A 16782-nucleotide genomic window follows, 5' to 3' on the forward strand; every position below is an offset into this window, starting at 1 on the left:
ATCGATAAAGAACATCTCGCTAATTAGCATCAAATAACAAAGACTGAGAGGAGGAGTTTTGCTTAGAAGGTAAAAGTTCGTCATTTTCGTGAAAATAAACAAATGAAGAGAATAATATCTCTGATGATCAAAATAAAAAGGAAAAGCAGAGAATCTATTTCAGTAAGTAAAAGGCTGCAATGCTGTTTTGGATGTCAAAAGTATCAAGGAACGGATCAGCAGAAATAAGTTATGATAAGCATTGAGAACTCTCTTCTCGCTCTCGCTCTCTCTCTCTCTCTCTCTCTCCTCTCTCTCTCTCTCTCTCTCTCTCTCTCTCTGTCCTTCAATAACGGTTGAAAACACAGTACTGTTTTAGATATAAAAAAAGAATGGATGAATGAATAAATAGAAGTGACATATGATGATCACTGAATACGTCTCTCTCTCTCTCTCTGCATTTGCGCGTGTGTGTGGGTGTGTGTGTGTGTGTCTGTCTGTCTGTCTTTCAACAACAGTCAAGAACATAATATTGTTTTAGATAAAAAGAATGAATGAATAAATAGAAGTGGCATATGATGACCTCTCTCTCTCTCTCTCTCTCTCTCTCTCTCTCTCTCTCTTTCCACAGCTCTCAAAAGGCAAATAGTTTCCATTATCCTTAAGAGTTTTTCTGGGTCATCGCCTGCGACTTTTATTTCGCTCGTAATTCAAGTCTAGTTCATGACCACACTTTTGTTTATTATTCTCAACTGAAGCTTTTGTTTTAGATAAAAATAAACACCAAAATAGTGCTAATCAAATTAATGAATAAAAGTTAAAACTAAACTAAAAATAAAAATTAATGGTAAAAAAATGAATAAAAATAAATATATAAGTAAAAATTATATGAAAATATAGAAAAATAATAGAAAATTAGATTAACGAAAAACAAAAAAACAAAAATTAAATATAAACAAAATGACTAAAGATCAAAATAAAAACCAAGAGAATAAAATCATAAAATTCTACCATAGGTAAAATGATTTTTTCTGTAAACAAATGATCTCCCTTCTGATAATAACTCATAACTACAAATCAATCATCCTAAGTTATAATCATTTCCCTTCTCTGTCATTTCTCCTTATTCATATTCATTTCGACGCTCACTTCGCCCACGGTCGCTTCCCTTCTTGCCTTACCCAAGTCCTTCAAGTCTTGCCTTCGTCAGAAGGGTTTGGGTAATAAACGCCAAATATACAATTTACTGAATGAGTATATCTCCACGAGGGGAAGGCAATGCATTAACATGGAAATTCAATATATTTACCGTAGTAAATTTCGAAAGGTATTTAGTAGAACATCGGGAGAAGAGGCAAAGACTACGTTCGCAGTGAGCAAAGAGGAATATTCATTAAGCCAAATGTCGGAAGCAATATTTCTCGTAATTAACAAAGCTTAATGTTTCGTTGTTGTGCTGAGCAACTTTTTTCGTTTTAACGACTCCACTCTGAATGGCACGAACTGCTTGCTTTGTGATAATGTGGAGAGTTGCTGAGAAAGAGAACATAAAATTGTAAATTCTGTACACATGCAGACACACAAAGAACAAAGATTCTACACATAAACACTTACATGTATACAAAAATGTGTGCGTATATCATACATACACACACACACACACACACACACACACACATATATATATATATATATATATTATATATATATATATATATATATCTATATATATATATATAGATAGCTAGTATATATATATATATATATACTATATATATATCTATATATAATATATATATATATATATATACTATATATATATATATATATATATATATATATATATATATATATATATATATATATATATATATATATATAGATATAATCTTCATAACACGAAGATGAGATATGTCAATATCGTCCACAGGAGAAAAGAGAATAAAAGACTCTAGTAGCTCGATAATTTCGCCTTCCACCAGGCCTCTTCAAGAGCTTTATTTTAACTAGTTAAAATAAAGCTCTTGAAGAGGCCTGGTGGAAGGCGAAATTATCGAGCTACTAGAGTCTTTTATTCTCTTTTCTCCTGTGGACGATATTGACATATATATATATATATATATATATATATATATATATATGTATATTATATATATATATATATATTGTATATATATATATATATGTAGATATATATATATATATATACATATATAATCAATTGCATTTCCTTCATAAACGCTCCAAGAAGAGGTCCATTGGAGGACGAAACTGTTGGTCATTTTCTGAGATAAATCATTGTCATTTTCCTATGTGGAATACAATTGAATTACCATATATATATATATATATATATATATATATATATATATATTATATATATATATATATATAAATTATTACGTTTTTTGAACCCCTCGTCTACCCAGCATTTATTTTTATTATTCAATTGCTAGAAGAGTAGCCATATTTTCCTAATCAGCTGACTTTAGGAGGGAAACACAAGGCAGACCAGAGATCGGAATTTCCGTAGTAGCTGGGGGGGAATAAAGACTCCTGTAAGCCTTAGGGACGTATCCCAAAAGGAAGTGTGTAGCTAGCTAGGTACTTCTTAGGCTTAATCTTAAGATTTTTATCCTGTGAACCTCTCGCTGGCGATATGCTCTGTTGCCAGGATGGCCTGCCAACAGTGGGGGAGAAGCTGCCCCCAACACCCAAGCTTCGTGCCCGACGATGGCCTAAGTCCACTCCAGTCCGTGACCTAGGACAGATGTCCAAGCCAGTCTGCAGATAGGCCTACAAAGGGGCTACCTGGTGCCCCCGACTTCGGACAAAGCCGACGCCATATTCTACAAAGGTCCACTTACATAAGGCATCTAGGTACGTCTTGAGATACAGTCATATTGCCAGTTCTTTTACTCCGAGTCAAGTAAACTATTCCATATTTTCCAATTCGAACTCCTAATTCTCAAATGAACATCCTTTTGTTCCTTTCCTTGCCTCGTGGCCGCATGCCACCTTTTGTGATAGCCCCAGACAAACAATGTCTTCATTGAATATTTTATTTAAACACTAGAGTTCCTCCCCCAGTGTGTTAGATAAAAGTGAATAACTGTAAAATTGTGCAAGAAGTCTTTATCTTATATTGTGTTAACCTGGGAACACATTTTTCCAGATTTGCTGAGTCACATGTCATGTCTCCTCGCTCGCAAGCGCTTCCCTACCATCAATTTTGGAAAGCAGCATTAAATTAGTATCTGATTTTGGCCAGCTTTCCCTTATTGTGAAATATAGGAGCGATCCAGACATTATACAGCGCTCTGCCCACGTGGCTCTATGCCGTGCCTTTACCTCAGCCCATTCAACGTTCTCTTGTAAATAAATGTACTGTAAATTAATCAGCTGAATTTCCTGGCGACCTTGACCCTTCCTTTTACAACCTTTTACAATTACCTAAGGTAAGTCAGAAGCGCTCTATTTCCAATTTTTCCCTCTAATATTTTTCCTTTACGTATTTGGGATCTCAAGGCCCCTTAAGCGAAAGAATATATATATATATATATATATATATATATATATATATATATATATATATATATATATATACATATATGCTGATTAGGGTGTCAGTACAGTGAATTTCATTAAGTAAGGATTAGGGAGTTTAGATTTAAATACTAAAAAAAGAAAATTAATGAATTGTTCGAGTCTTTTTAAAACAGAGAGAGAGAGAGAGAGAGAGAGAGAGAGAGAGAGAGAGAGAGGGGGGGGGGGGTATTCGATCTTAAAATTGTTTTTTTTTTTTTCCCTGTCAATAGTGGTTTGAAGAGCAGATGGAAGAAATAGTAAGTTTTTTTTTTTTTTTCATGAAGTTCTGCTAATTTTGTAAAAATATCGTGATCAGTAGAAAACTGTTTTTGCTAATGATGCCATTTTTGAACTCCACAGCAAAGCCGAAATAAGGAAAAGAAACACTTTTGAAACATCTCTCGGAGCTCCCCTTGTAAATTTGTAAAAATATCGTGATCAGTAGGAAAACTGTTTTTGCTAATGATGCCATTTTTGACTCCACAGCAAAGCCGAAATAAGAAAGAAAGCACTTGAAACATCTCTCGGAGCTCCCCTTGAAAGCTTAAAAGCAGGTAATAATAGCTAAATTTTTTTCTTAGAAGTTTCTCAGGCTTTATTTTGTGCATTTTATTTTCGTCTTAAAATCCCTCGTCTTATTTATCACCAGATTCTGCATTATAATGCTTATTGTAGCATAAAGTTTTTGGTATTCATCTACTTAACTGTTTGTGTGTGTCTGTTAAACTTATACACATATTCATTTTCTTTCATACCAAATGTTTGCCTCATTTTGTTCCACGCAATCTTTCCCTAATTTAGATAAATTTTCTCTCATTTTTTGTTTTTTTTTTCCCCTGCGAGTCCGGGACACTCCTTTCTTGTTTATATGTAAATTCTTTAGATACCGTTCATTTGCAGTGTTTGGTCTCAGTCTAGTCTCTCCTCTGGTAATGTCGTTTCTTTCCCAAGATTCCTTTATCTTTTCATCCATTACACGCAGCATCATTTTCCAGTCATTCCATTTCATCTCCAGACGTAATGTCATGAACGGTAATAACCACTTACTTTAATGGACCAAATGATGAGGGAGAAATAAGCATATTGCAAAATGTCTTATTTGAACAAAGGGAGGAACTTTACAGAGGCCATTTGCATCAAGCAAAGAAGATTATTCGTTGAGCCTCTTGAAGGAAGCAAGTTTGAAGAATATGACAGATATATATAACCAGCGGATTATATTGTACACACATAATATACATGTTACATAAATATACATAAATAAATAAATAAATATATATATATATATATATATATATATATTATATATATATATATATATATATATATATATATATATATATATATATATATATATATATATATATATATATATATATATATATATATATATATATATATATAGTGTGAATTTTTATCACATCAGTGATTCATGTACGTACATCGAGCTACAAATCTCCTTTAATATCCAATTCGCTCTACCTCGGAATTAATACATTTTTCATATACCATCTTAAACCTTAGGGGAATTTTTTAGTTGATAATAATTTCGTACTCTCGTGGGAACGAAAGTTATTATCAACTAAAAAATTCCTTGATTTACATATATTAGAAATTATCAATTCCGAGTAGAGCGAAGTTTGTAATATATATATATATATATATATATATATATATATATTATATATATATATATATATATATATATATATATTGTGATAAGTGCCTCGTATCTGGTTACTATACTTATCATTCATTAATTGTTACCTCATGACAGCCAGCCACCTGAACCTTCATCACAGGTACTAAACGACTGAATATTCTAAAGCCAACAGCGATCCCTTAAACAACTTACCAGTATTGTAGAAAATCAGACTAAGTTCATTAAAACAGGTGTGAGGTAATCTTATGTGTAATTAAATTAATTAAAGGGTATCACTCCATCAACAACTTTAAAAGTCTAAGTATTTCCCTGATTTCAGAAGTCTAAGTAGTTCCCTGGTTCTAACTCACTTCAAGTAAATTGAAGGAAAACAGCTCAATTACCACTCTATGTTTCTACCTCAGCATAATCATATAATTACTTACTCATACTGGTGAAAAAGAAAACACATAAAAATTTTAAATACAAAAATTTATTATCACACTCAAAATTTATAAGTGAAATTCACAATATCACGGAAAATTACTGTTACTTGAAAACAAAGCAAAGTTTAATTAATTCTTGAATCAACTAAGTAAGATTAAATCAAAATTAATTTATCACAAAATTCTAGAAAATTCATTCAATCGAAAGTCAGAGGTGTTAGGTAATAATCAAAATTTGGAAATTAATTCACAAGTGCTAAACAACTCTATAACTTGAAAAGAATTCTAAGTAAATGCAAATTAATTCACAAGTGTTTAATTTAATTAAATGTGCAACGATTAATTAATGAAAACAACTAAGTTAATTAAATTGTGAGTGCAAATAAACACGTCACAGAAAAATATGGAAAATACCAAAATTGTAAAAAGCACTAATCACACATAATGTAAAATAAAAACACACACTTCAATAAGAAAATGGATAAATGAACAAAAGATCACTTCAATAAGAAAAATGGATAAATGCAAAAAAATTACTTCAAATAAGAAAATGGATAAATGCACAAAAAATCACCTCAAATGAAACAAACACAAAACGCAAAAATTTGCAATGTGTAAAAATTCAAACTTGTTCCATGAAACCACTGTAACTATTAGTTGCAACTAATAAAAATATAACACATTACCTTGGTACCAATTTTCTTTCTGCTGCAGCTAACTCCAAAAATTTCACCACACAATTCACCATATTTCACATATTATACAATATTTGTTCAGATTCCACAAAAAGCACTAAATAATACTAAATAACTTTAAGAAATATGAAATGTAAAATTTACGAGTGACCATTCAGTAAGTAAATAATCGTTAAGTTATGATAATATCAAGTATGGCGAGAGAGAAAGAGAGAAGGGAGATCTAAACACCAGGAATTCAAAGTCTGAAATGAATGCTTTCTTTTCGTAAGGAAGCTGGACAGTGGATCTTGCACAAAACGTTTTTGGCATGCCTTTACAGAAAAATCGTGAACTCACCATGTGACTTCGGCAAAGACATACGCGTATGAAACCAGTCATGTACATAGTATGCTCAACAAAGACACGTACTCGATCGAAATAGAAGTCCCTTATCAGACGTGATGACAGGTTTCCAAAACAACACGGAGACTTCGGGATCTCTTATATCGAGGCGTTTACATATTATGGAAAAAATGTCTTGCTTGGAACGGAAATAGTTAATCTCTCTCTCTTTTCACATTCGACGTTATATGCTCCTTTAAATTATGTTATGCAAAATCTGAACATACATTTTTAGACATCCTATAACTCTAAGCAAATTAAGGAATCTGAAAATGTTGCAAAACTTTTATCTAACATTTCATACAGTCAAGGAGAAGATATATGCGTTTTAAAAGTAGCAGCATATAATATATATATATATAATATATATATAATATATATATATATATATATATATATATATATATTGCATAACATAATTTAAAGGAGCATATAAACGTTCGAATGTGAAAAGAGAGAGAGTTAACTATTTCCGTTCCAAGCAAGACATTTTTTCCATAATATGTAAACGCCTCGATATAAGAGATCCCGAAGTCTCCGTGTTGTTTTGGAAACCTGTCATCACGTCTGATAAGGGACTTCTATTTCGATCGAAGTACGTGTCTTTGTTGAGCATTACTATGTACATGACTGGTTTCATACGCGTATGTCTTTGCCGAAGTCACATGGTGAGTTCTCTCTCTCTCTCTCTCTCTCTCTCCTCTCTCTCTCTCCTTCCTCTCTTATATATATATATATATATATATATATATATATATATATATATATATATATATATATATAATATATATATAGTATAGTGTATGCATATATATGTAAAAGATATCTATTTACGTTCCGGTGTAAGCGGGTTTAATTATACATTCATTCCCTCGTTTTATGCTCTGAAGAGGAGCATTTCGCAAATCCACCGAGGGTCATGTAACGTATGAACTTAAAAAATTACATTTGGGGGGAGAAAGTTCAAATGATTCACTGCTTGTTGTGGAAGCAGCAGCAGCAAGAGCTTGTTCGCATATCCATGGGGGAAGATAAATTGCCTCGTTGCTTGCATCATGCTAATGAAAAATGTGGGGAGGAAGGGTGGAAGAGTAATGCGTTTTCGGCCGTTTTCTCGTTTCCTCTTCGTTCTGCTTCTCTTTCCTTCTCTCGTTTTTTATTAGCTATGTTGATGGCGTCATCCCAGTCCATTCTTTCCGTCCTGGGTTCGTTGTATGACGTCATTCTGTTATTCCTCACAGAACTATGAATTTATGTATTCCCTTGTGTTGGCTACATTCAAGTATGTATGTTTACTTCATCTTTTATGTATGACTGATTCCAGTGTATTTTCCTGCCTTCATGCACGAATTTACATAAATATATGTGCTCCCACTATGCATTCATATACATATGAATAGTCTGTCAGTTTCCTTAGAATATTCATCTCCTTACCGCAGTCGCTTTTGGTCGCCTAATGAATATACTTCCTTTCAGCGGGGTGGAGGCAGCACAAGCGTTCCGGATATGCTTAGTAAGTATATCTTTGCTTGCTTGCTTCATGGAAATGAGATCTTGGAAGCAGGAAACGTTTTTATATTTTTTTATTTATCGTTCAACATTATCATAGAAAACATTCAAAGAAAACTCATAATCATATAATTCAATGAAATGAGAAAACAAATCCACAATAATATGTCTGTTTGATTTTTTATTTAAAATATAAAAAAGCAGAAAGCTTTCGATGACCTGTAGGGTCCTCCTTGTCAATCAGAGTGACAAGGAGAACGAAAGCGTTCTGCTTTTTATATTTCAAATATCAAAATCAAATATCACTGTGGATTTGCTTTCCCATAGATAACATTACTAACAATATTGTGATGGATTGTGTGGTTGCTATCTTTATCATTAACAGTTCTGTAGGTTAGACTGTCTTAGTAGTATGTTAGTGCAGGTCGCATGTTAAGTTTTCGATATTAGGGAGACGCGAACTAATGACCTTTTAGATCGATGTCCCTGATTACCCTTTAGGAAGTTTTCGGGGATTGCTCCACATAACCATATGCTGTTCAATGGATGACTAGTTGGTATAGATGAAGCAACCCAACCCCCACCGACCCTGAAAACAAAATCTGCATAATTATTTATATATATTCTCCTAGATTCTTTGACTAAGCATAAACTTTCACGGGACTTACGACTGGGAAAACGTTTTTCCGTCCAAGATCGCCTATCTTTACTTTTTTATTGATAAATGTATTAGTGAACTAGACATATTTCTATTTTTAGGTAGGTTGAACTATCTTGGTAACTACTCGGAATTATTCATCTCTTTGCTTTTCTTTCTTTATTTGTATTTTCTTTTGTTACCTTCTGTCTGGAGAAACATAAATACCTTTAGTATTATCATACCTAATCTCCGTTGACCACTGTAGGAACTAAAAAACCACAAATGAAAGAAAAACTGGTAACAATGAAAACTTAAGGGGGCACAGAATTATTGATTTCATACAGACAAAAAGTTATTATTTCCTTCGATTTACTGAAAATCATTACTTTTATTTTCGTAGAGTTCAATGCATAACATGAAAGAAATAAGGTAATCATTTGCAGTCTGCTGTTAAATTACGTACAACTGTACATGAATGAGCGCGTTAACTTTTCTGCCAATAATTACGTAGAAAAACAAATTTCATTTTAATAACATCGTCAAATTCGTCAAACGAAATTCATCAGCAGAAGCAGATTAAACTTGTGTCCCAACCATTACAATCTGGAATATACCGGAAATAGTAAAAAATAAAAATACTGTGTAAAGTTAATGGTATGAAAACACAACGTCATGGAAAAGTAAACAAAAAGTTAACAAACAGGCGACGCGAATTAATATCATGGAGTATTTGCAGTTCGAACCAGACAAAAATGACGCGAAATCCGTCACAGTAAAGATGCTTTTTCTTTCTCCAATTGCTGACCATAAATTGGTGGCTTAATCTGACCCTACAGCTGTGTCTATAAAACAATCATTAAGTCTCTCTTTACATTCTGATGCTTCATACATTATATGGAAACGCATCTGGTATCGATGGCCAATATCGCTGAACTCTATAATACTGCAACAATCCTCTCTCTCTCTCTCTCTCTCTCTCTCTTACTAGCAATTTTTTTTATGAGGTATTCCAAAGCATCATAATAGGGAGAGTCCAGTGAACATGTCATAAATAGACGTCGGCAACTTATCCCATACATATTTCATACAATTCAAAATAAGTCAACGACTGTAAGTGGATAAGGAATCTTTGGCAGATGCTTCATAATTATATTCGTATGAAGCAACTATCTGACTGCAACAAGTTGTTGGTCTGTGATCAACCTGTTTGCGGTGAGTGTGCTGTCAGTTGCCGATGAGTGTTCAAGAAGTATTTTATCATAGTGTGGACATAACCCTTAGTGAAAATATTCGCGCAAACCATGTACTGTATGAAATGTTATTACAGATGCACTGATGCACCGCCTTACAATTGGACATTGCATACAAAAGCACAATATACAACAAATAAAAAAAGATTTGTTTAAGAATAAAAACCAGAAGCGGTTGACGATGCACAATATCTTTTTACGCTTTCATTCCTAATGATGATTCCACCGTCGGAGGAAGCAAACTGCGAATTCAAGGGTTTTGGCAATTATGTCTAAAATAAAATGTTAAAAAGTTTTATATTTCAAACAATTATATCGTCAGCATTTCAGCGTATTTACTGAAAATTACTACTTTTCTTCTTGCACAATCTGTTCATTTAATGACATTTATTGGGTGATCTCATTACATTTTTCAGGTGAAGGGAAATTAAAGTAATTGATGAACAAAGAAATGAAAGTTATTGATGCATATAAAATGAAAGTAATTTCAGTAACGAAAAGTCACAAGCAAAACGAAAGCAAATGACCATAACTATAATGAGGGAACTGCTGTAACGAGTTGATGAATAATGAATGGGGCTGAAAGAGGGAAAATACAGCAGTTCAGGGAAAACTAAATGCAATTTGCGAAAAGGAATGAAAGAAGCCAGTGGACGGAAAGAAAATAAAGGCTCACGAGGAAAGGAAAAAGAAAAGGAAACTAAAGTTTAACAATAAATAAGACAAAGATTTAGGGCGAAATAAAAGTCGCAGAAAATGAACCTGGAGAAACTCATAAGGAAAATGGACGCAATTTGTTTCGGCGAAGCTGGAAGGCTTCTTTCAGCTCTGAAACGAATTTCCACCAGAGAGAGAGAGAGAGAGAGAGAGAGAGAGAGAGAGAGAGAGAGAGAGAGAGAGAGAGAGAGAGAATGTTCATTAGTTATATATCATTTTTAGCACTTACTGCCTTTAATATAATATTTTCATACCTAGAAATGACAAGAGGATTGTTTATTTAATGTACAGAAATAGCAATAGTATTGTTTCTTGACCTGATTGGTTTTAAAGGCATTACCTACTGTTTCTTTCAGTACTGGTTCTTACGAAGTCTAAAAAGCACAGGATAAATGATGCTTGCATTTCTTAACATTTTTGCTGTCTCCACTGAGAAACGGGTTCGTCATCTTACTGCTAAGACTCAACCGATCAAAAATATTTCCATTTATCATTAACTGATATGAATATACTTGTGAAATGTCATTCATTTTATAATGAACATGCGTTCATTTACTCCAATTGCTGCTTGTCATTCAAACAATGCAAGACACAGCATACTGTAAATAGGGCCCAGTAAATGCAGACATTCGAAAAAATAAATGTTCACCATCATTCTCACAGACACAAAATACTTACGTGTCACTTTGATTTAGGGGATCCTGCTACAGGTGTAAAACCTGGCCTGGTATGCGTCTGAAGACGAGAGCTTTGTGCGAGAGCTTTGTTATACTTATACCCAAGAGAGATGACAAAATGGAGGTACTTGACGGAATTGCAAAGAGGAACAGCGAGAGATATTGGGTTATTTGTTTAAACCGGAGAGAGAGGAGAGAGAGAGAGAGAGAGAGAGAGATGAGAGAGTGAGAGGAGAATCATTAAAACAGTAACGTGAGTGTGTGTATGAGAGAGAGAGAGAGAAGAGAGAGATAGAGGAGAGAGGAGAGAGAAGAAGAGAGAGAACCAACTGAATACTAAACGTTAACACGTGAGTGTTTGTATGTAAGAGAGAGAGAGAGAGAGAGAGAGAGAGAGAGAGAGAGAGAGAAAACCAGCAGTATCATAAAACTGAGACATGAAAATGCAACCACCACCACGAAGGGAAGGCGCTCGAGTGAGCCAGAGAAAGTCGTCATATTTCCCACAAAGTCAAAGCTCGTCATTTGCATCATAATCTGTGGTTATGACAGGGCAGACCATTAAGACATAGAAAGACGAGTCACAGGGTTATTCCATTTATGAATCTTAAGCTGTTAAGCCAAGCAGTGAGGCACTTTCGGTCAATCACTGTCTGTAATACAGTGAGAGGAGGGAGTTGGAGTGGTTGGACAGCAAAGTAAAGCGATCCAAAAAATAAAAGAGATGAAGTGCAAGGATCTAAAGGATAACCCGCCACAGCTTCAATCAAAAGTAACAGTTAGAGGAGTTGGATAGCAAGATTTAAGAGAAGAAGCGGGAATGGAGGTAAAGTAAAAGGCTAAAAACTAGATGCTAGTTAGGGGTAGAAAGGACGCTGCAGAGACCCTTTATTAATGCCTACAATGCACCACGCAAGGTGCACTGTATGGAGTTATATAAAAACTGTAAGCTCTCGTCGCTTGATAAACTACAAATCACGCGGTTAGTTCAAAGCTAATGATGTAATGCTTATTCGACTCCCTACAGAGAATGGTTCCACAATGGGGTTTTGGGCATAGCCATCACACACTCAAGAGTCAATTAGACAAACAATTCTACCCGATATGTTCGCATTCAACAGCCAACATGCCGTAGTATTTCTATTTCTTTCTAGTTTGGCCATTATTGAACATCGTTACATGTTAATTGCTTTTTCCCAAACACAAATGTTGAAAGTATTTTGCGAAGTCATTTCAGGCTCTTCTGGACTGAATGGCCGAACTACCCCGTTCAATTTGTCGGCTTTGATGAGTTGGAGCCGCTCAATTGTGCCCTGGGTAATTTCAGTCACAGTTCTCTGGTTTTGCAAGTAATTGCATGCAAAAGTATAAATAAAAATCTCTACAATATTGTGATTGCGTCTTTGCAGAATAATTAGTTACATGCTGTGCTAATCGCCTCCATATTTCTAGTTTTGGTACTTTTTTTTTTAATGTTAAAAAAAACTCTTACTCCTCTTCCTTCTGCCTTAACTGTAGTAACCCTCCTTCCTGCAGGAGGAAGGTTTTCTGTTGCCTCGGAAGTAAAACCTCTGTCTTACACCTTTCTGCTTCTTCTCTTATCCTCAGAGACAGATTAGAAAAAGACAGGGGCTCCCGTAGCGACTGACTTTAGTGAAAACATCGAAACTGAATTCTGATTCGAGTAGCATGAACACTACATCCATATTTCAGTCTCATCCACTGAATTCCAGGCACCGAAGAGGTAATTACACAGGAATACGCAAATGTATCATCAACATTGGCTTGTTTAATGAGACGTAATTAATGAGGTACATTTACCTGAGACAGGAACTGGAAAGTTGCTGGATTCGTACACCTGTATCTATTTGTATTCCTTGACATCCACCCGCTCATGATGCTTGCTGGTTCTTTAAATGCAATTTCAGCTAGTTAGATAGATGAATATAGATAAATAGATATATATACAGAGAGAGAGAGAGAGAGAGAGAGAGAGAGAGAGAGAGAGAGAGAGAGAGAGAGAGAGAGAGAACATGAATGGTGTAAACGTTTACCATAAAAGTATAATGTTTTCAAAATAATTTTAGAAAATTAGTATAGCAAAACATTTCTACTTTATCTTAAGGTTGTCAAAATTGCCAACATAAGGACGTCAAATTAATACACACGGAAGAGTCGTTTGGAAATAAAAAAAAAACCATAAAACTCAACAGATGAGACCTATTCTAGCAAAAGAACAGACAGTTTTTCCTGTCTTGATATTCCTGAAAGAATGGACCTCGAGTGTTGTCTCTGGGTCTTTTCAGAAAGACAGAAACTGGATAATGCTCCTTTTTCGCCTGAAGTATTTTGTTGTAGATTTTTTGAAAAAATGAATGAAGGTCCGTCTCTTCCGTGTTTACCCATTGCCTCGTCTCCCTGCACACACTTTTTTTTTATTTTTTATTACACGAGTGGGCGATATTTCCATGGGACATTCTCTCTCTCTCTCTCTCTCTCTCTCTCTCTCTCTCTCTCTCTCCTCTCTCTCTCTCATAACTGTGGTTTTTACTAATACTCGTTGCACATGGAACAAAGAAACATTGAGCAGTTAACCAAATTCTTTGAGAAAATGGTCCTGAAACGAAGAAGAAATTAGTTGAGAGAGAGAGAGAGAGAGAGAGAGAGAGAGAGAGAGAGAGAGAGAGAGAGTAGAGGGTCAGTGTAGAAAAGAAATTCCTTCGAGTTTTCTAAACTATCAACCCAGGCTACAATTACGGGAAAATGCCGCAACAGAAGTAGGGGTAGGAAGTGCTCTAACGAGGCATCTGGCTAATTACCTCCGTCAACTCCGTTTTTTTTCCTCTCTGTGACTCTTATGGCGAATTTCGAAAAACGGTTCTTTGTCTGCTTATCTTTGAGAGCTGAAATCTAACGGATTTTTTCCCCTATTACTACTACTACTACTACTACTACTACTACTACTACTACTACTACTATTATTATTATTATTATTATTATTATTATTATTATTATTATTATTATTATTATTATTATCATTATTATTAAGAAAGTCACAGTCTCGTGAAAACAAATTGTTAAAAAATCCACAATTGCATATATTGGTGAGGAACACCGTTCAGGTGTTCGAAAGTCTTTTTTTACTCAGAAGAAGAAGAAGAAGAAGAAGAAGAAGAAGAAGAAGAAGAAGAAGAAGAAGAAGAATTCCCAGATATATGTGGAATATAGGCTCAACACTATCAACGAATATTCCAAATAAAAGATGATCAATGAAACGCCGAATCCAGCCCAGGAAGGAACAGTCAGCATTAAGAGAATGAGGTCAGGTGTGAATAAACATGAAAATCCGACAGTTTCCCTTTCGGTTCTGACCCTGAATTGCATTGTGGGATTGGTAAGTTGATTTGACTATGGGATGATGTGAGAATTCTCTCTCTCTCTCTCTCTCTCTCTCTCTCTGAAATCTATGGACACAAGAAGACACAAGAAGACACACCTATAGAGTCTCTTTCCTTCTCTGTTTATTTTGGGACAGTTTGTTGAAGATAAACCAGAGAAATGTGTATTTATCGGGTTCATATAAAATATATCCAACTTTCAGAACCTTTTTTACAAGCCACCTGGCCAAAACCACTTGGCTCTCTCTTTCCTCTTGTTTTATGCCTAACTTTGTTGGTAAAATATCTTCGGAATATTATTATGTTCAGTCAAATTTCCCTCAAGTCTCAAGATTCGCTTCCAGGACGGTCTTTTTGTTTGAGGTAATTCTCCGGAATTATTGTTTAGTCAAGTATTCTAATTGAGTAAATAGGTAAACAAGTAAATACTCGCACAAGAACATTCCAAGAAACACACACCAAGATATTTCATGAATAATAAATACACATCGGATGTCTGAGAGAGCTTTTAAACCAATAAACCTGATATTTCAATCAAATACGAAACAGATATGTCTCACCTATATATTAATTACAGCTCGAAAAAGAATTCACTAAATCAGCAAAATAGAATCTTGATCAATTTCAAAACTGCTGCGTGAATTCGAGAGGAGATGCTTTGTCGACCAAGATTAATTATAAGTCTGGATCAGACATTGCATTACATTAGACAGGGAACACGATATCACCTTGTTTGGAATATCCCGTAATTCCCGTGAATCCTCAAATGAAGCCGCGTGTGATGCAATTGACATCTGATACTCGAAACAATAATTATTCGAAGTTTATAGTTGAAGAATAAAATTACAGTAAGATCCCAAGAAGATCTGTTCTGGAAAATAATTTAATCTGATCAGCCAAGTTCTTATATTTTTTGTCATAACGCACGTAGATTGTTCAACAAAGAAAAGTTTACTTATTTTATTAATTCGTATCTTGAATTTCTCATCATAATCCGTAATTCTGCAAATACTGCGAGAACATTTGAGAGAATGGCGACCGGAGAAGACGTCGTGTGAGGAATATGAAACAAAAATTGATGATTTATTAAAAGGAAAGACAGGAAAGATATTCTCTCTAAAGTGAGTTTAAAGTCAGGTCTTGGCTCAGTCTTTTGTATACATTAGAAGAAGGTAAACACTGTTGTAAATTAGGTCTTCTTCAATCATTCTTGTGTATAAACTGGATCCTACGTCTAAGATAAGATAAGAAAGATAGCTTTTTTAATAAACTGAAAACTAGGGTTAGTGCTTCCATAGTTGTCTGATATTGCAAGGTCAGTTATCAGAAGTGAATTGCGAGAAAAAATTTCAGTTTTATGAGGAAGGGAGTATTTTCACTGAAAATAACCTCATGCTTAGTGGTATTCTCACGAATGGCGGTGGGAGTTAGGGTATCATTTGGGAATGAATCATGAACATTTATGAATAGAAAGCCCGGCTATTCATGATTATACGGAATACAACACGAAATATTTTCAGAAAATACATAAAAAAAGCAGAACTCGTCAAACTTCAATGAGCAATAAAAGAAATATACTAATTTAATTATGTCATGTATGTTAATGTTTATGTATTTCTGGTGAATTATCAGAATATCAGATAAACTACCATCATTAGGAACTGAATCACCTCATTAAGCCACCAGTTCATAACGAGCACCTAGCAATCTGGTATCAAGATCCTGAGCCTTTCTAACAATCTGTGTTATTACTTCAAAGATTTTGGCTAAGGTTATTACTGCTAACAGCTTTTAATTTCTTGTATTTTGCGTGCTATATTCAGGCAAGCTAAATGCTCAAATGGCAAAGGATTAACC

The sequence above is a fragment of the Macrobrachium nipponense genome, chromosome 45 (genome assembly GCF_015104395.2).
Source record: "Macrobrachium nipponense isolate FS-2020 chromosome 45, ASM1510439v2, whole genome shotgun sequence".
Taxonomy (NCBI): domain Eukaryota; kingdom Metazoa; phylum Arthropoda; class Malacostraca; order Decapoda; family Palaemonidae; genus Macrobrachium; species Macrobrachium nipponense.